The 20792-nt window shown below is 44.8% G+C and overlaps 1 protein-coding gene and 1 pseudogene across 4 annotated transcripts in view; one reads left to right on the forward strand and one right to left on the reverse strand.

The window, feature by feature from the left end:
* Positions 1-20792, forward strand: part of LOC134341476 (zinc finger protein 239-like) — a 51169-nt gene that overhangs the window by 8576 nt on the left and 21801 nt on the right. The window contains exon 1 of one of the 4 annotated variants that reach the window (XM_063039344.1): positions 18152-18311. The exons of 1 other annotated variant lie outside the window; for it this stretch is intronic. The gene's annotated coding sequence lies outside the window, so the exon portion shown is untranslated. Of the gene's footprint in view, positions 1-18151; positions 18312-20792 lie in introns of those variants that run through there. 2 more of the 4 variants (XR_010016770.1, XR_010016769.1) reach the window with 2 other exon arrangements.
* Positions 4848-9420, reverse strand: LOC134341478 (zinc finger protein 229-like; annotated as a pseudogene).

Here is a 20792-nt window from a genome sequence, read left to right on the forward strand (position 1 = left end):
GTTTAGAGATTTGATGAAATCTGGGAACCAAACGTATGTGGAATTTGCCAATGAGAAGTTTGTGTACTTCAGTCGTTGGTCTACCTCCGATGGGGTAAATGGGGATATTAACAACTTGAAAGAGTTGGTTTTGATCGAAGAATTTAAAAGGTGCGTCCCTGATGAAATGAAGACATACCTGGATGAAAAGGATGTTGCCACTTCACAGGAGTCTGCCAGATTAGCAGATGAGCTTGTTTTGACCCGCAAGGTGAAGTTTACCTCGGGTGAGAGCTTCCAAGAGAGTAGCTGGGATGACCAGGGTAAACTAGAAGTGGAAGCTGGGACTAGTGATGAAAGCCTGGAAGAGGAGGCAGTCCCAGTTGCCTGGGTTCAGGTTGTTGAAGCATCTGTAAATCCGCAGGATGCTGAGCATTGTGTTGAAGCTCAGTTAAAACCTGAAATGTCTGATTTGGTTGGAAAGGAATTCAGTCCTTTTGTGAAGTCTGGATTGGTTTCAGGACCTTTGACCTTACTGAGGCAACAGTAGTTTGATGAGAAAGTGCATGTTAGTCTGCTAAATCATGTTTTTGGAATTTGAAAATAAACAAGTTGTTTCCCATGATGGGGGAGTCTAGTACGAGAGGGCATGGCTTAAGGATTGAAGGGCGCCCTTTCAGAACAGAAATGTAAAGAAATTATTTTTAGTCAGAGGGTGGTGAATCTATGGAATTTGTTGCCACGGGCAGCAGTGGAGGCCAAGTCATTGGGTGTATTTAAGGCAAAGATTGATAGGTATCTGAGTAGCCAGGGCATCAAAGGTTATGGTGAGAAGGCAGGGGAGTGGGACTAAATAGGAGAAAATGGATCAACTCATGATAAAATGGTGGAGCAGACTCGATGGGCCGAATGGCCTACTTCTGCTCCTTTGTTTTATGGTCTAAGTTTGTGGTTTTGAGAGACAGGGCTTGGAGACTTCTCAAAACAAAGTGGAGTATTATTTTGACCAGGAGAGACCATCTGCGGATGTTGTCATGGGAACATATGGAACGAAAGGTCTTGGGGAATGGAACAAATGATTTGTTTGAAATTTGGGTTGAGTATCAATCCAGGGTATTGATAAGTGACTCTCACAAGCAGACACACAGTGGCAGCAGGTGGAAGCCGTTGCAGAGAAGGGGAGAGGAAGGTTTGAAACAAAGAACAGAGTGACAAGGGGTCACTGTTTGGACTCTCCCAACAGCCGACAAGGGTGGGTTTAATTATTGATTCCAGCGAATACGAATGTGTGATTGTCACATAGTTTGATCCACTGGAGTGGGTCTTTCTGGTTGGGGAACACATTTGTGAATACCACTTCTGTTTTACCCTTGCCTGGGCGTGGTAGCCCACTGGAAGGTACCCCTGTGGCATAGAAACATAGAAATATAGAAAAATAAGTGCAGGAGTAGGCCATTTGGCCCTTCGAGCCTGCACCGCCATTCAGTATGATCATGGCTGATCATCCAACTCAGAACCCTGTACCTGCCTTCTCTCCATACCCCCGATCCCTTTAGCCACAAGGGCCATATCTAACTCCCTCTCCAAAGGGCTTGACAAATCACTGTTGGAGTTACTTCGTATGTCGTGGAACTGGATAAGAGGCATTGTGTGACTGGGGCAACCCTGTGGAATCTACCTGTGTGTGTTACCCTTGCCTGGGTGGTAGTTCCCCCTGAACACGCTACCCCTGTGATAAGCTATCTTTTGGTGATAATCCATACGTGGATTCTGGTTGAGTATCCTGTGGCCACCACTTTGGGATGACCTGTAGCTGAATTCGGGCGTGGTATTGTGGTAACCACTTGTGTCGAAAGGATATTCCGTGAAGATCACGTGGAGATACTTCGTGTGTGGATCTGGGAACGACAGAGATAAAACCTGCGGCTATTTTTATCCTGTTTATCATTGTGGGAAACAACGTAATTGCCTTCTCTCGACATTCAGCTTTGGAATACAAAGGTAGGGTTCTCAGTACCATTGACCTCTGTTTCGGGACTGCCGCGGGTGAAGTTTCGCCAAAGCCTTACTTGACGTATGTGTCTGATGTGAAGAAGGAGCTGCAAAGGGCTTATGAGTTGGCTGGGGAGGCGACCGCCAGGCAGAACCGGGGAAATAAGAAGAGGTGTGACCAGAAAGTGAAGTTCTCCCAACTCCTGCCGGCAGACCGAGTCCTCATAAGGAATTTGGGATTTCCTGGGAAGCACAGATTGGCTGATCGCTGGTCGGGCACGCCCTATCTGATGGAGAGTCAGTTGCCCAACTTACCGTTTTCCGAGTGCGGCTCAAGGATGGGAAGGGGCCAGTCGAGATCATCGGAATCATCTGTTGCCCCTGGGGTGAGATGTACAGGTGGAGCGGGAGCCCGAGGTGCTGGCTGCACCCAGTACCGGGACTCTGCATCCACGTGGGATGGAGGAAGAGCCCACACCCGGAGAGACAGGCCCGCTCAGAGGAGGATGATGACTCGGACAACTGGTGCATGTGGCTGTTCGCTGAGGCCCCCATGATGGAGGGGGAGGTTCCTGGCCCTTCCCCCACTGGGTTAGACGGGGTAAGGGTGGCTACTGATGGGCCGGCCGGGGTACCACAGGGCGTTGGAGAGGATGATGTGGGGTCCAAGTAGAGATAGAGGGTTTTGAGGTGCAGAGGGATTTGGGTGACCGCTCGCAGGAGGGTTCACCTCATCGTTTCCATGAGTCTCCTGTAATGTCCAAGGTGGAGGAGTTCGAGGAGGGAGTGCACAGGTCACTGAGAAGTAAGGACCCCCCACATAGGTTGGCCTTGATAGCGCCCAGGGAACAGGGTGTGATCTCTACTGTTTCGGTGAGTTATGTCACTGCTTTCTGCACTTGGGTTGGGCTCTGTGTTTTGCATGAAGGGTTGGCAAATTATCTGAGCGTCATGAGGACATGACTGAATTCGGTGGGGGGAGAATGTAGGCTCTCAGTACCATTAACTGTGGTGTTAGCTGTTGAGGCTAACAGAATGGCTTCCTGTAATGTTACTTAATGCTGTCATGGGTTTCTGTAGCCGAAATGTTTGAGTTAGATTATTTAGATTATGAGGACACTCAGTCCTCGTTTATTGCCATTTAGAAATACATGCATTAAGAAATGATACTATGTTCCTCCAGAGTGATATCACAAAAAAAAGGACAAACCAAAGACTAACACTGACAAGACCACATAGTTATAACATATAGTTAGAGCAGTGCAAAGCAATACCATAATTTGATAAACAGCAGACCATGGGCACGGTAAAAAAAAGTCTGAGTTCCGATCGACTCCCAATAGCAGGCGGCAAAAGGGAGAAATTCTCCCTGCCGTAAACCTCCAGGTGCTGACAATAGCCGATGCATTGGAAGCATCCGACCACAGCCGATTCTGAGCCTGTCCGAAAACTTTGAGCCTCCGACCAGACCCTCCGATACAGCCTCCTGACCATTATCCTCTGCCGAGCGCTTCGACCTCACCCACCGAGCAACAAGCAAAGCCGAGGACTCGGGGCCTTCTCCTCCGGAGATTCCAGATCACACGGTAGCAGCGGCAGTGAAGAAGGCATTTCAGAAGTTTCTCCAGATGTTCCTCCATGCTCTCACGTCTGTCTCCATCAAATCAGGATTGTGCACAGCACCCTACTTGACAGATTACAGATATCACCACCGGAGTGGCCGCTGCGCGCTGTGTCGCGCCGCCATCTTCTCCTCCTCCTGCCGATACAGGTGGAACTAATCAATGGAGAATTGTTATGCTATCTTGTATGTGCGAGCTGAGCGGGAGTTCGCCGTCTTTTCGGGAGGCGAGCGAGGAGGACGGACGTGTGAGGAGCGGATAGCGGTTCCAGGGTGGCGGATACTGGAAGTCGGCGGTTCGGACGGTGGCCGAGGGCTCGGAGTGTCGTTATGGATGGAACCGGAGGTGTGAGCTCCAACATATTAAAACATTATGTGCACAGACTGATTAACTTACTGATTTGGTTCCTTTATGTTATCTGTTTCTACTAACCCATCACTAAGAAATAACAAGTTGTAATTACTTACTCGCCTTTGGTGTATTGTCTGATATTTGTGTTGGGAGCGTTACACCGTATTTACACCGAAGTATTGCACTATTGGCAGGACGACGGCGGTTCACCCCAGGTAAACGGGGGTAAATTGGGGCACAGACGTTACACAAACATCTCTCATCAATTAACCTGAGGATTGAACTGAACTTCCTTACATAACATTGCTAACTTTTGATTTGCCTGGTTTAAGTTACTATATTAAGTAGTTACTAATAAATAGTGGTTTTTAACATTAACAACAGACTCCAGGTCTGCTCTATTGCTGCTGGTTCATTTAACCCATCACGGAGTACATAACAAGCCTCTCCTTATCTAATGTCAGGGTGAGTTTGATCATATTAAGATCATTTGTCCCTATCGGTTCTTTGAACTTAAGTGACCTAATTAATTCCGGTTTATTACAATACCAATCCAGAATAGATGATCCCCAAGTGGACTCAACCACGAGCTGCTCTAAAAAAGCATCTTGTTGGTATTCTAGAAATTCCTCCTCTTGAGACCAACATCATCCCAATTTTCCTAATCATCTGCATGACAATCCCCCATGATGACCGTAACATTGCCCTTTTGGCATGCATTTTCTATTTCTCATTTTAGTTTGTGGACAACATACTTACTACTGTTTGGGGGTTTCTATACAATTCCCATCAGCGTTTTTTTTTTACATTTGCTGTTCCTTAATTCTACCCACAGATTCTACACCTTCCAATCCTATGTCACCTCTTTCTAATGATTTTATTTAATATTTTACCAACAGAGCCACACAACCCCACTACCAGCTTGCTCTTTGAAGAAACATATAAGTTTCTGGGAAACAAGAGGACCTGCAGATGCTAGAAATCTAGAGAACTACACACAACGTGCTGGAGGAGCTCAGCATGTCAGGCAGCATCTATGGATGGGAATCAACATTTCGGGCCAAGACCCTTCATCGGGACGCTTGATACCCACCTATCTGGAATATCAACAAACAAAGACAATAGAAAGTAGTACGAAATGGGGAAAACCTATGACAAAATTTAGTTCAAGGCTTAAAAAAAACCTGCCAAACAGAGCTCAATAGTTAACAAATACAACAAAGGCAATAAACACTTTCATCAATACCAACATTGACATTTTTAATGAAAATATCTTGGTCCCATTTCAATCAGTAAAATTTACAAAGATAAAGAAGAACTAAAATGACAACTTTAGAAAAGTCTATTTAGACTCAATCCCACTTGGATTAACACTACCATGGGCAGAAGGAGGAAGCTGAATAACACACATGAAAAGAAATCACATAACAGTCCGATAAAACTTCTAAATGCATATTTTCATCAAAACTGAACAGGATTCAATGCTCCATACGTGTATATGCAATTTTGATAAGAAATACAGACCAGAAAACTTAAATGAGAGGCCAACTCAGAAAAATGAATCATCACTATGGAAGAAAACATTAAGCAGTGGAATGAGTATGACCCTCCATGGGAGACATCCCAATGATCTGAGCAGACCAGATGGTGACAAGGAAGCATCGAGCACCTGACTGAGAGTTGGAGACCTCTTCCCAGAAACAGAAGGGTCCCTTTCAGAAATACAGGACAAGATGGTTAATAAAAATAAGAAAAAAATCAAAACTACATACAAACGTTGTACAATACAATCAAACAAGGCAATAAATGCAGGGAATAACAACAGAAACCAGACACAATCCAACACATTCCAGGATCCTGCAGCAGTTGAACTCAAATTGATTACAATCAAGTGGCAAATATCATTCACCAGAATCTTGCTTTAAAATACAAACTTATGAATGACCTTCATCACTTCATTAAGGCACCATAAATTCGAGTTTCAGATAGGACAATTCATGATAACCATCCAGATATAATATTACAGGATAAACAGGCAGGAACAACTCCCTCAATAGATAAAACCATTCCCACCACACACATGTGCCTCGACCATTGGAGCACCTCACACCAGGTATTGTTTGTGTCATCAATGAGACGACTGAATTATTTTCTCTGCCAATTAGCTTCCAAATGTTGCTACTCTGTCATCCTTTGCCATGCACCACTGCTGATTCCCTTCTCCTCATCATACGTTCTTACCCCGACCATCGTCCAGAGCCCCAAACTCAGCCCTGTGCAGACCCGCCTCTGGTTTCTGACCCTGCTCTGTTGAACATCCAACTAATGGTTTCCCATTCTGCCTTCAGTCTTTAGAGGACAGTGGTGTTTTCTAACAACCCTTTAGAAGCAGGGAAAATGACCCATAATGTGGAAATGAGCCGTGAATAAGGAGGTTAACTCCCAGTGTCATTCTTCCTCAGCCCAGAGATTTGAGGAGCGAAGACCATCTCAGACAGAACTGCAGTCGGCTCGACTTCTTCAGTCTGCAGGAAATTCAAGGGAAACCTCTTCACCCACAGAGTGGTGACTGTTTGGAACCCTTCATCACAGGGAGAGCAAAAGGGGAACAGGGGAGGATTTAAAAGGACTGTCGTGGAACTGAATCACTGGCAGGGTCCAGCCAGCCTGAGTTGACCCTCTCCCGTATACTAGTTGTGTTATAAATTCACTAAGTACCAGAGACAGAGTTTCAGAACTGATTTATTTGCCTCAGATCCAGAATATTAAACTCCAGTCCCATTAAAGGTGAATATGCAGCAGAAGAAACTCCTCCCATGCCCAGTGACCAGGGTGTAGAACTGGGTGTGGTGAGCAGCAGCAATAATTTCAGAGTTCAGCACCAACAGTGACTCTCGAAATTGCATTCAGCAACGGTGATGCACAAATATCCAGCATGCAGCTTATTGAAACTTTCTCCCCGGTGTGAACCCGGTAGTGTGTCACAAGTGTAACATGCTGTAAGGATTCACTGCTCATGTAATGGTTCTCTGTAATGTTTCACTGCTGAGGTAATGGGTTCTTTTTTTAAATTACTTTATTTACAATTTTCAATTTTACAAAGACAAAATGTATTGAAGATAAAACAATACCAAGGAAATACAGTACCAGGTGGATCACAGACAAAACAATTCAAAAACAGAAAACAAAAAGGCTGCCAGACAACTTACAAGATTACTTAAACTTTCAGAAAAAGAGTGGACACAATAGTAACATCACGGTTTCTCGGTAGCAGCAATGTTTAGGTTACGACTAGAGATAACAGGGTTTTGAATGCCAGGCCATCCAATGACAGAAATGTTCTCTCTTGTGAGTCTGGAAGGGAGATTTTCGTGGTCTTTTGCTGGGGAGAGATGAGAAGACGTGAATGGAGAGAGTAGGCCCTTTTCCTTTTTTTCTTGTTTTCTTTACTAACCCTATAGTCAAAGTCAGAATTATAAAGCTCAATCGTTTAATCACATATTGTGTACTGTTTGTTATTTCAGGGTACTGATTTGTAACAGGGGAGACATCGCGCAGCATCCACCCAAACGAGATTTCTTAAGTTTGGTTGGGCTGGGGGGCTACCACCCCCTATATTAAGCTGCTAGCTGAAGCGATAGTTTTGTTAGGTAAGATGACTGAGAGAATCGCTTCCACATTCACAGCAGGTGAACAGCAACTCCCCAGTGTCAACCTGGTAGTGTGTCAAAAGGATAGATAACTGAATGAATCCTTTACCACATTCACAGCAGGTGAATGGCCTCTCCCCAGTGTGAACCTGGTAGTGTGTCATAAGGATAGATAACTGAATGAATCCATTCCCACATTCACAGCAGGTGAGTGGCCTCTCCCCAGTGTGAACTCAATGATGCAAATTTGGTTGATTTGGCTGAGAGAATCTCTTCCCAAAGTCTGAGCAGCTGATTGGCCTCTACCCAGTGTGAACTCGCTGGTGTCTCTGCAGCTGAGATGACTGAGTGAATCCCTTACCACAGACTGAGCAGGTGAATGGCCACATCCCAGTGTGAACTGACCGGTGTGCTTGCAAGTGAGATGACCGAGTGAATCCCTTCCCACAATCTGAGCAGGTGAATGGCCTCTCCCCGGTGTGAACTCGCTGATGTACCTTCAGTTGGGATGAGCAAGTGCATCCCTTCCCACAGACTGAGCAAGTGAATGGCCACTCCCCAGTGTGAACTGACTGGTGTCCCAGTAGCTGAGATGACAAAGTGAATCCCTTCCCACAATCCGAGCAGGTGAATGGCCTCTCCCCAGTGTGAACTCGCTGGTGTGCCATTAGGGTGGATAACTGAGTGAATCCTTTCCCACAGTCTGAGCAGGTGAACGGCCTCTCTCCAGTGTGAACTGACTTGTGTAACAGTAGGTCGGATGACTGAGTGAATCTCTTCCCACAGTCTGAGCAGGTGAATGGCCTCTCCCCAGTGTGAACTCGCTGATGTACCTTCAGTTGAGATGACCGAGTGAATCCCTTCCCACAGTCTGAGCAGGTGAATGGCCACTCCCCAGTGTGAACTCGCTGATGTACCTTCAGTTGAGATGACTGAGTGAATCCGTTACCACAGTCTGAGCAGGTGAACGGCCTCTCCCATTGTGAACTCTCTGATGTACCTTCAGTTGAGATGAACGAGTGAATCCCTTCCTACACTCTGAGCAGGTGAATGGCCACTCTCCAGTGTGAACTCGCTGATGTACCTTCAGTTCGGATGAGCAAGTGAATCCCTTCCCACAGTCTGTGCAGGTGAACGGCCTCTCTCCAGTGTGAACTCGTTGATGTAACTTTAGTTTAGATGAGCAAGTGAATCCCTTCCCACAGTCCGAGCAGCTGAATGGCCTCTCCCCAGTGTGAACTCGCTGATGTACCTTCAGTGGGGATGAGCAAGTGAATCCCTTCCCACAGTCTGAGCAGGTGAACGGCCTCTCTCCGGTGTGAACTCGCTGATGTACCTTCAGTTGGGATGACCAAGTGAATCCCTTCCCACAGTCTGAGCAGATGAATGGCCACTCCCCAGTATGAACTGACTGGTGAGCCATTAGGTTAGATGATCGAGTGAATTCTTCCCCACAAATTCAGCAGATAACCAGCCTCCGCCCAGTGTGAACTGAATGGAGTGTCCACAGGTGCATAGACCAACTGAATCCCTTCTCACACACGCAACAGGTGAATGGCCTTGTCCAGTGTGAACTTGCGAATGTACCTTCAGTTCAGAAGACCGACTGAATCCATTCCCTCTGTCTGATCGGATGAATGGGTTCCTCCCTGTGTAATTTGACGGGAATGCCAGTCGGTCTGATGATTGAGAGAATTCCTCCGCACAGTCTGAGCAGGAAGAATGATTGAGCGAATCCCTTGCTCCACTTCTTAAATATCTGGACAGAGACAGCAAAACTGGCGTGTTGTGTTCGAGATTCCAGTAGACAAATTCCTTGTCATTTTTAACCTGTAAAAGAAAGATTTACAAAATCCATCACACGTGTTGGACAACCTTTCAGATGAGGTCACTTGAGTTGTCAAGGTGTGCTCTGGCATCACACTGTTACAGTGAAGTTCAACACAAGTAGGAGAGCAAAATCATCTTCTAACAGGACACAGTACTGGTATCTGGAGTGACCATCAAATTATCTGATGCTATTCCTGTCTCTATAAGAATGGGGCATTTCTGCCATCTCCAATCTGTGACCTGGCTCAGATTGACTCTCTCCATTGGTATTATTCCCTGTTCCCACTGAGCTGCATGGGTTCCTGGCCCCACAGTAACTGAAACACTCTCACACAAATAGCCAGCAGTGCATTCCACACACCCACCATTCTCTGGGTAAAAAACTTACCCCTGACTTCCCCTCAGTATCTATTTCCAAGCACCTTAAAACTATGCCCCCTCATGTTAGCCATTTCAGCCCTGGGAATAAACCTCTGGCGATCCACACGATCAATGCCCTCATCATCTTATACATCAAAAAAGTCTCCAAACATAATCAAAAAATTATACATTGCTTTGAGGATTTGGTAGAAGTATACAAAATTTTGAGGTTATAGATAGAGTAAATGCGAGCAGCTTTTTCCACTGAGGTTGGGTGGGATAACAACCAGAGGTCATGGGTAAGTGGGGAAGGATAAAATTTATCGGAAACATTTGGAAAAGCTATTTACTGAAATGGTCATGAGAGTATGGAATGCACAAGTGGTGAATATGAGCTCAGTTTCACCATTTAAAAGAAGTTTGGACGGGAGCCTGGATGGTAGGGGTATGGAGGGCGATGGTCCCGTTACTGGTAGTTTCATTAGACAGATTAAATGTTTCTTTCAGCGTTGACTAGATGGGCCAAATATCCTGTTTTCGTACTGAACTTCTCAATGTTTCTATCACAGATAAGATGACCAAATTTGTTTGGAAGGGAAAAATTGGGAGTGACAATGGAGCAGCAATGGCTGGAGTTTCTGGGAGCAATTCGGGAGCTGAGTGATCGACACATCCCAAAGAAGTGGAAACATTGGAAAGGCAGGAGGACATAACTGTGGATGAAATGAGAAGCCAAAGCCAACGTAAAAGCCAAGGAGAGGGCAAACAAAAAAGCAAAAAATATTGGGAAGCTTTTAGAAACCAACAGAAAACGACTAAAAAAAAATTGAATGACCTCGGGGGTGGAATTATGATATTGTAGTCATTTAACAGTCTTGGTTGCACCCAACAGTCTAAGGCATTTAGAGGAACAAAATATCTGGGGCCTCAGTATCTCTTGAAAACCAAGGTTCCCTGCACCAGTAACCTTTCAACTTTTATTTTGCAGGCACGTACAATCTCTGCACCATCAAAATTTCACTTCTGAAGGCCTCCCACTTACCAAGTACTCCTTTGCTAGAAAATATCTGTCCCAAACTACACTTGTCAGTTCCTTTCTGAAACCATTAAAATTGACCTTTCTCCAAGTTAGAATCTCAACCCATTGTCCAGACCACACTTTTTCCATATTTACTTTGAATCTCATAGCGTTATGATCACTAATTTCTGTCACCAGCCCTGGATCATCAGCTCATTGCACACTTCTACGTCAGGAATTCTACGTACTGATTAAGGGCACATTTGACAAACTCTGCCCCAGCTAGTCCTTTTACAGTATGGGAGTCCCCGTCAATATATGGAAAGTTAAAATCACTTACTGAATCAACCTTTGTTTCTTGGCATGGTCTGCAATTTCTTTACAAATTTGTTCATCAAAATCCCTCAGACTGTTGGGTGCAACCAAGTCCCAGTAATGGCTACAATATCATAATTCCCTGTCCTGAGCTCAGCTGGATTTCCTACGATGCTTCTTGCATTGTGATATACACAGCTCAGCACATTCATCTCACCATGCTCAACCATTTGATTGCTGACTCTATCTGAGGTCTGAACAACATCTGACTGGTGTCAAGAAAACAAACTCTCCCTCATTGTCACAAAAACAAAGGAGCTGATTGTGGACGACAGGAGGAATGGAGACAGGCTAACCCCTATTGACATCAATGGATCTGGGGTTGAGAGGGTGAACAGCTTTAAGTTCCTCAGCATAAACATCACCGAGGATCTCACATGTTCTGTACATACCGGCTGTGTTGTGAAAAGAGCACAACAGCACCTCTTTCACCAGAAGCTTGGGATGGGGCCCCACATCCAAAGAACTTTCTATTGGCACACACGTTCCAATAAATTTCCCACTACTGATGTCAGGCTCACAATGTATAATTTCCTATTTTATTTTTAGAGCCTTTCTTGAACGGTGGAACAACATTGTCTGTCTTCCAATCCTCTGGTACCTCACCTGTCACTCAGGATGATTTAAATACCTGTGCTTGTGCCTTGACAATTTATGCAGTTGTCTGCCGCAGAGTCCTAGGGAACAACTTGTCAGGCCCTGGGGATTTATCCACGCTAATTTGCCTTCAGACAGCAAACACCTCCATCTCTGTAATCTGTACAGGGTCCATGAAGTTGATGCTGCTTTGCCTCACTTCTATAGACTCTGTGTCCATCTCCTGAGCAAAAAAATAAAATCTCCCACATCTATTTTGTCTCCTCATATGGATTACCATTCTGATCTTGCAGAGTATTAATTTTTCCCTTGCAATCTTTTCACACTTAACATACCTGCAGAATCCATGAGCATTCTCCTTTACCTTGTCTGCTGGGGCAACCTCATGTCTGCTTTTATTTCTTTCATAAGTGTTCACTTGAATTTCCTGTATCTCATAAGTACCCCATTTGTTCCAATCTGCCTGTACCTGGTATGCACCTCCTTTTTATTGATCTGGGAGATGAAAGCCAAAGGGGTGATAGAGCTGCTTGGTGGGAGGTGGGGGTAGGGGGGGGGATTAAACTAAAGTTGCAGGGGGAATGGGAGCCTGAACGAAGAACAGAGAGTGGAGAGGTTGTGGAGACAGATGTTGTTCAGTCCTCAGACAAATTCAGGAATGAAAAAGTTGAGCATGGTGCAGTGAATAAGCTGAGCCCTGTATATTTCAATACAAGGAGCAGCGTAGGAAAGGCGGATGTGTTCAGGGTATGGATCAACTCCTGGAATTAAGATACTAGGATCTGGCAACCGTGGACTGGGACAGGCTGCTTTATGGAAAAGGGGTGCTTGGTAAATGGGAGGCCTTCAAAGCGAAGTTTTCAAAATAAAAAGCGAGTATGTGCTTGTCAGAATAAAAGGTAAAAATAGAAACTGTAGGGAACCTTGGTTTTCAAGAGATATTGAGACCCTGGTGAAGCACAAAATGGAGTTGCAGAACAGGGATAGGCAGGCAGGCAGTTATGGAGTATAAGAAATGCAAGAGAACACCTAAGAAATAAATCAGGATGGCGAAAAGAAGGCATGAGTTTCCCCCTGCAGAAAAAATGAAGGATAATCCTCAGGGACGCTAGAAATAGATCAAGAGCAAAAGGATTGCAAGGCACAAAGTTGGTCCTCTGGAAGACCGGAATGACAATCCATATGTGGATGGGGGAGATCTTAAGTATTTTTATCATCTCTATTTACTCAGGAGATGGACAAAGATTGTATGGGAGTATGGAAAAGTGGCTTTTAAATCGTGGACCCTGTACAGATTAAAGAAGAGAAGTTATTTTGCTTTTCAACATAGAACACAGAACAGAGAAATCGACAGCATATTCCAGGCCATTCAGCTGACAATGTTGTGCCAACCATGTAATTACTCTAGAAACTGCCCAGAATTTCCCTAGCGCATAGACCTCTATTGTTCTAAGCTCCATGTACCTATTGAAGAGTCTCTTAAATGACCCTATTGTATCTGCCTCGACAACCGCTGCTGGCAGTGCATTCCACGCACCCACCACTCTCTGTGTAAGAAAACTTACCACTGACATCCCCTCGGTATCTATTTCCAAGCACCTTAAAACTATGCCCCTCGTGTTAGCCATTTCAGCCCTGGGAGAAACCTTGGGCTCAATGCCCCTCATCATCTTATACACCTAGAAAAGGGTCTAAATGTAAACAAGAAGAGTATACATTGCTTTGAGGATTTGTTAGAAGTATACAAAATTATGAATGTATAGATAGGGTAAATGCAAGCAGCTTTTTCCACTGAGGTTGGGTGGGATGACAACCAGATGTCATGGGTAAGCGGGGAAGGTGAAAATTTAACGGGAACATCTGGAAAAGTTCTTTACTGAAATGGTTGTCAGAGTGTGGAATGAGATACCAGCACAACAGGTGAATATGAGCTGGGTTTCACCATTTAAAAGAAGTTTGATAGGTACCTGGATGGTAGAGGTATGGAGGGCGATGGTCCCAGTGCAGGTAGTTGTATGAGACAGCTTAAATGTTTTTGGCATTGACTAGATGGGCCAAATAGCTTGTTTCTGTCCCGAACCTCTCCATGTTTCTATGACAGAGAAGCTGGACAAACTTGTTTGGAGGGAAAAGGTAGGAGTGACAACGAAGCAGCAATGGCTAGAGTTTCTGGGAACAATTCGGGAGCTGAGTGATCGATACATCCCAAAGAAGTGGAAGCATTGGAAAGGCAGGAGGACACAACTGTGGCTGAAATGAGAAGCCAAAGCCAACACAAAATCCAAAGAGAGGGCAAACAAAAGAGCAAACACTATTGGGAAGCTTTTGGAAAGCAATAGAAGACAACTAAAAAACAGTACGATGAGCTCAGTGTGTGGAATTATGATATTGTAGTCATTAACGGGTCTTGGTAGCACCCAACAGTCTGAGGCATTTGGAGGAACAAAATATCTGCGGCCTCAATATCTCTGGAAAAACAATGTTCCCTGCACCAGTTACCTTTCAACTTTTATTTTGGCAGGCACATACAAACTTTACACCCTCAAAATTTAACTTCTGAAGGCCTCCCACTTACAAGTACTCCTTTGCCAGAAAACAGCCTGTCCCAAACCACACTTGTCAGATCCTTTCTGATACCATCAAAGTTGATCTTTCTCCAACTTAGAATCTCAACCCGTGGTACAGATATATCTTTTCACATATTTACTTTGAATCTCATAGAATTATGATCAATAATTCCTGTCACCAGCCCTGGATCATTTCCTAACAGATCACCGCACATTTCTATGTCAGGAATTCTACGAACTGATAAAGGGCACATTTGACAAAATCTATCCCACCTAGTCCTTTTACAGTATGGGAGTCCCAGTCAATATATGGAAAGTTAAAATCACTTACTGAATCAACCTTTGTTTCTTGGCATGGTCTGCAATCTCTCTACAAATTTATTCCTCCAAATCCCTCAGACTGTTGGGCACAACCAAGTCCCAAAAATGGCTACAATATCATAATGAGGGGTTGAACTTTGGTGAAAGAGGGAGAGAGATCGTGCATTCTAAAAGGTTTACTAAAATGTTGCCTGGGTTTCATCTCCTAAGTTACAGAGAAAGGTTGAAAAAGTTGGGTCTTTACTCTTTGGAGCATAGAAGGTTGAGGGGGGACTTGATAGAGGTGTTTAAAATTATGAGGGGGATAGATAGAGTTGACGTGGATAGGCTTTTTCCATTGAGAATGGGGGAGATTCAAACGAGGACATGAGTTGAGAGTTAAAGGGCAAAAGTTTAGGGGTAACATGAGGGGGAACTTCTTTACTCAGAGAGTGGTAGCTGTGTGGAATGAGCTTCCAGCAGAAGTGGTTGAGGCAGGGTCGATGTTGTCGTTTAAAGTAAAATTGGATAGATATATGGACAGGAAAGGAATGGCGGTTTATGGTCTGAGTGCAGATTGGTGGGACTAGGTGAGAGTAAGAGTTAGGCACAGACTAGAAAGGCTGAGATGGCCTGTTTCCGTGCTGTAATTGCTATATGGTTATATGGTTATAATTCCCTGTCCTGAGCTCATCCGGCTTTCCTACGATGCACATTCATCGCACCATGCTCAACCATTTCATTGCTGACTCTATCTGAGGTCTGAACAACATCTGACTGGTGTCAAGAAAACAAACTCTCCCTCTTTGTCACAAAAACAAAGGAGCTGATTGTAGACGACAGGAGGAATGGAGACAGGCTAAGCCCTATTGACATCAGTGGATCTGGGGTTGAGAGGGTGAACAGCTTTAAGTTCCTCGGCATAAACATCACTGAGGATCTCACATGCTCTGTACATACTGGCTGTGTTGTGAAAAGAGCACAACAACATCTCTTTCACCAGAAGCTTGGGATGGGGCCCCACATCCAAAGAACTTTCTACTGGCACACACATTCAAATAACTTTCCTACTACTGATGTCAGGCTCACTAACGTATAATTTCCTATTTTATTTTTAGAGCCTTCCTTGAACACTGGAACAACATTGGCTGTTCTCCAATCCTCCGGTACCTCACCTGTCACTCAGGATGATTTAAATATCTGTGCTTGTGCCCCGACAATTTCTGCACTTGTCGGCCGCAGGGTCCCAGGGAACAACTTGTCAGGCCCTGGGGATTGATCCACGCTAATTTGCCTTCAGACAGCAAACGCCTCCATCTCTGAAATCTGTACAGGGTCCATGAAGCACAACAGCACCTCTTTCACCTCAGATGGTTGAAGAAGTTTGGGATGGGGCCCCAAATCCTAAGAACTTTCTACAGGAACACAATTGAGAGCATCCTGACCGGCTGCATCACTGCCTGGTATGGGAACTGTACTTCCCTTAATCGCAGGAACCTGCAGAGAGTGGTGCGGACAGCCCAGCGCATCTGTAGATGTGAACTTCCCACTATTCAGGACATTTACAGAGACAGGTGTGTAAAAAGGGCCCAAAGGATATTGGGGACCCAAATCACCACAACCACAAACTGTTCCTGCTGCTCCCATCCAGGAAACGGTACCACAGCAAAAGGACCAACAGGCTCTGGGACAGCTTCTTCTACCAGGCCATCAGACTGATTAATTCATGCTGATACAATTGCATTTCTATGCTATATTGACTGTCCTATGTACGAACTATTTATTATAAATGACTATAAATTACACATTGCACATTTAGATGGAGACATAACGTAAAGATTTCTACTCTTCATGTATATGAAGGATGTATGTAATAAAGTCAATTCAATACAATTCACCCTCCCCACTATCTGTTCTGTCAGTCTGGCTCCCATTCCCCCTACAACTTATTTTAACCACATCACCCTCTCCCCACACTAGCACTAGCGAGCCTCACCACTGGGATATTAGTCCCCTCTTGTTCTGTTCCCCTCACTAACGAATCCCCTCTCACCCCTTTGACTTTCCTCTGTCAGTGATCCCCCCAACAGTTTCTAAAGTGGACCCACCTGTTGTTGTGTGGGACGGACACAAGATTACTCTGCGATGGCCATTTCACCTCATTCCCCTTCCCGACTCTCACCCAGTTTCCCGTGTCCCGCACCTTGGGTGTAACTCACCTCTCTTCATCTCACATGGGGGTAGAACAAAGCTGATTTTCTCAACAGCTGATGTAAAAGATTTTGTTCCCTCGGAGGGAGATGGAAATAAATCAGAAAGCGGACATTTACTTTGGGATTTGTTCCGCTTTGACGGAGAGAGCGACGGCGGGGGCGGGGTAACGCCCACTCGCCTTGTCCGCCTCCGCTATTGGTTGTAACCAGTGATTGACATCGCTTCGCACCAATGGGAATAGCACAGCTCCTGAATCCTATGTTGACAGCGGTGGGGGAGGGGCTGGTCACGCGATTAGTAGCCCAGCCGTTAAACCGACAAAGCTCGAGCTCTCCAGCGCGCGGGTGACGTGAGACACCGCGCACGTGAGGGCAGATCCCGGTGTGGGGAACCCATGTGTGACGTCAGGCGTGTGAGTGCGCCTGTGTGACGTCACCTGTGGGGGAGCGCTCGTATTTAAAAACACCTGAATGGACGTTTCTTATGATTTCAGTGGGACAACATTAATCACGGGTTTCATCACTGAATCCAGTGTTGTGAGATGTAAAGTCCCCTGTTATGTGTCCGGCTGTGCCGTGTTTTTGGTGGAGTGGGCAGCGGGGTCCACACACAGTGTATTCGTCAACAGAAAAACTCTCGTCCCTGCAGTCTCTGTCTCCTGGTAAACTATGTGGACCACAGTCAGGGTCCAGGATCAGCATCTTATATTCCGTCTGAGTACCCCCTCTCCCAACCTGATGGCATGAATATCGATTTCTCCTTCCAGTGAACAAATCTCCCCCTCACCCCTCCCTCCCACTCCCTCTCTTCCTCTCTGACCTTTCACGTCCTCTCACCTGCTTATCTCTTCTCTCTGGGTGCACTGCTCCATCCCTTTCTCCTATTCTCCACTCTCCTCTCCTATTAGATTCTATTTTCTTCAGCTCTTCGGCTTTCCCGCCTTCCTGGCTTCACTTATCATCCTCCAGCGAGACATTTCCTCGCCCGCCCCGATCTTATTCAGATATTTCCCCCATTTCATCTCAGTCCTGAAGGAGGGTTCAACTGGAAACGTCGACTGTTGACTCTTTTCAATAGTTGCTGCCCGGCCTGCTGAGTTCCGAAAGCATTTTGTTTGTGCTGCTTTGGATTTCCAGCGTCTGCAGACTTTTTCGTGTTTGTGATTTACCTCTCCGTTGTCCTTCCGCATGTAGCTCCAGCCACTGGTGGCGTTGCATGGACCTCCGGCCACTGGTGGCGCTACACGGTCCTCCGGCCAGTGGTGGCGCTGCATAGACCTCCGGCCACTGGTGGCGCTGCACGGTCCTCCGACCACTGGTGGCGCTGCACGGTCCTCCAGCCACCGGTGGCGCTGCATGGTCCTCCGGCCACTGGTGGCGCTGCCGCGAACCTCCTGCTAAACGCATGCGCGGTGCCGAATGCAGCTGCCGTTGGATGGTCTCCTGTTCGGGCGGCGGTGAGTGGAAACAAATCTCGGGTTTGTGTGAATCGGGGCCGATGGATCGGGAAAGTCCCGGGCCCGGGCTCTGTCTGACGGCTGGAGCAGGGGTGCAGTGACAATCTTTTAGGTGTTGGAGCTGTACGAGGGGTGGTTGATAAGTTTCTGGCCTAAGTTAGAAGGCCTGAAGTTTACAGCTCTCGTTACATGTACGTGTAGTTCCACTCTGTGAGTGATCATGCAGAAAGTTTGAAGTTAATAACTTTTGTGTATTTCTGTTTCAGATAATTGAAAATTGACAGGTTTTCTAAAATTGACTCCTTCCACCTTAGGCCACGAACCTATCAATCACCCCTGGTATGTCACACCCAATGTGTGTACCTGTTCATTTCATGTACTGGGTAACTTCCTTGTCCCATTCATGTAATGAGCAGGTACACAAATTGGGTGTGACATTATATATTGGGTGTGAGTTAGTCCTGACGAAGGGTCTCGGCCTGAAACGTCGACTGCGCCTCTTCCTGTAGATGCTGCTTGGCCTGCTGCGTTCACCAGCAACTTTGATGTATGTGACATTATATAATGTGTCTCTGTCTATCTGTCTATCTCTCTCTCTCTCACACACACACACACACACACACACACACACACACACGCATATGAATAGGGCTTCTTATAATGTCAAGCACTGAACCAAAATGAAAGAAATATATGAATTCCAGAGCTCCACAGAAATATCGTGATAGTTAATACATTAACAAACTTATAGCCTATCAGGACATTTCAGTGTATAACTGGTACAATAAAACATATAATATTTAATTTAATAGTATGACAAAGTATTGCACGGTTGTACTCACTAATTATGATAAAATATAATTATCAGGCAAGTAAAGTAACGTTGTTTGCTTAGAAGCCACAGGGTTGTTAGTGAGAAAAATTTACTTTGTATTAGCGAGTAATACACGGACCACCACAGATGTAGCCTGACTAATACGACTGAGTCAGAGCAGACAGCAGGGCCCACAGCGCTTAGCAGTGTTCCTAAGTAGGTATAAAAATAACAGAAATAAAGCAAATAAGATTTTTACACTTTTAGATACCTACATTGGAACCAAGTAATCAAGTATGAAAAAAGAACGTCTAATGAACTGTGGCTAAAGCCACGAATATTGCTGAATATTAGTATCGAAAGTGGCAGGTTGGCATTTCTGCCTCGTACTATTTCTCTTGCAGAAATGGTTGGACAGGAAGTATACTTGTGAGTGTCGATACTCACAATATCCTCACACATGGGGTATTACATGGTTAGACCAATACAGCTTCTGTTTAGTCTTTAAATATATAAAAAGTTGAAGAAGCTTGAATCTTTACATAAAGTATTATCGAATCTATACGAATAGAAAATATCATAGTTTGGAAGTGAAAGATGTTAATGGGAAGAGAGCAACCATTTGGGAGGTTTGGAAATGCGTTTTGTCTAGTTCATTGCCTCACTAAATTATTCTTTTTCCTATCAACACGAAGAGAAAAACAGCCTCTTTCCAATTAACTACAGTTGATGGAGCTCGGCCAAGGGGTTGATCCGCTATTAATGATAGTCGAAGTGACGTAAAACTAGCTTATAGCCTAGAAATGTTTTTTTTTCATTTGGCTTGTGAAAAAAAAGTAAATTTATCCTGGTGTAGAAGAGGATTTTGGATGATTACCTTGAATATTTCATCAAAATTAGGCCGAAGGTAAGCGAGCAGTGAATTTTTCTTTCATTATTTTCAACTTTTAAGCTTAGGTTTCGAAGTTCATTCCTTGCTCAATATAGCTCCTTCCTGGAATCCAATGGCATCCATTGGAAAGAGCGGAAAATGCTCACACTTGTGTCCAGGTATTTCCCAGCTTCCTGGGACAACGGGTCGAGCGAGGAGGAATTTCACAAATACCCAAATAAGAAACAGTCACAGCTCCAGGATTTCACAAAACACGATCAAATATCCTAATGTTATTAGAGGTATTTTCCCCGACAGCCAACACCCTCTCTCCCCAAACCGTGCTTCTGTAAAGTTCCCTCTATTTAATATGCGGCCGCTGTTAAATTCCCCGCTTGTTAATTTTATCTAACTCTGTTTTTGTCTGTTTCTTAAGTTTCACCATGTAAGATGTTATCTGACCTCGCAAATATGCTGTGAGTGTATCCCATATAATCAATTTGGAAACATCTCCGGTATTATTAAAAAGAAAGACATCTTTTATCTGAATCTCTATAAATTTAGCAAAGTCCGAACTTTGTAATAAATTTTCTGGAAAGCGCCAAGGCAAGTTTACATTACTAACATCATTTAGCTCAAAAGTTAAGCTTAAAGGCTCATGGTACGAGACTGCAATAGCATCATATTCACAATTCTGGTCTTTGGACAAAAATCGGAAATCAGCTATAAAATAATCCATTCTCGAATATTTATTATCAACATGTGAATAAAAAGAATAATCTCTGTCATTAGGATG

The sequence above is a fragment of the Mobula hypostoma genome, unplaced genomic scaffold (assembly GCF_963921235.1).
Source record: "Mobula hypostoma unplaced genomic scaffold, sMobHyp1.1 scaffold_186, whole genome shotgun sequence".
In the NCBI taxonomy this organism is placed as follows: Eukaryota; Metazoa; Chordata; class Chondrichthyes; order Myliobatiformes; family Myliobatidae; genus Mobula; species Mobula hypostoma.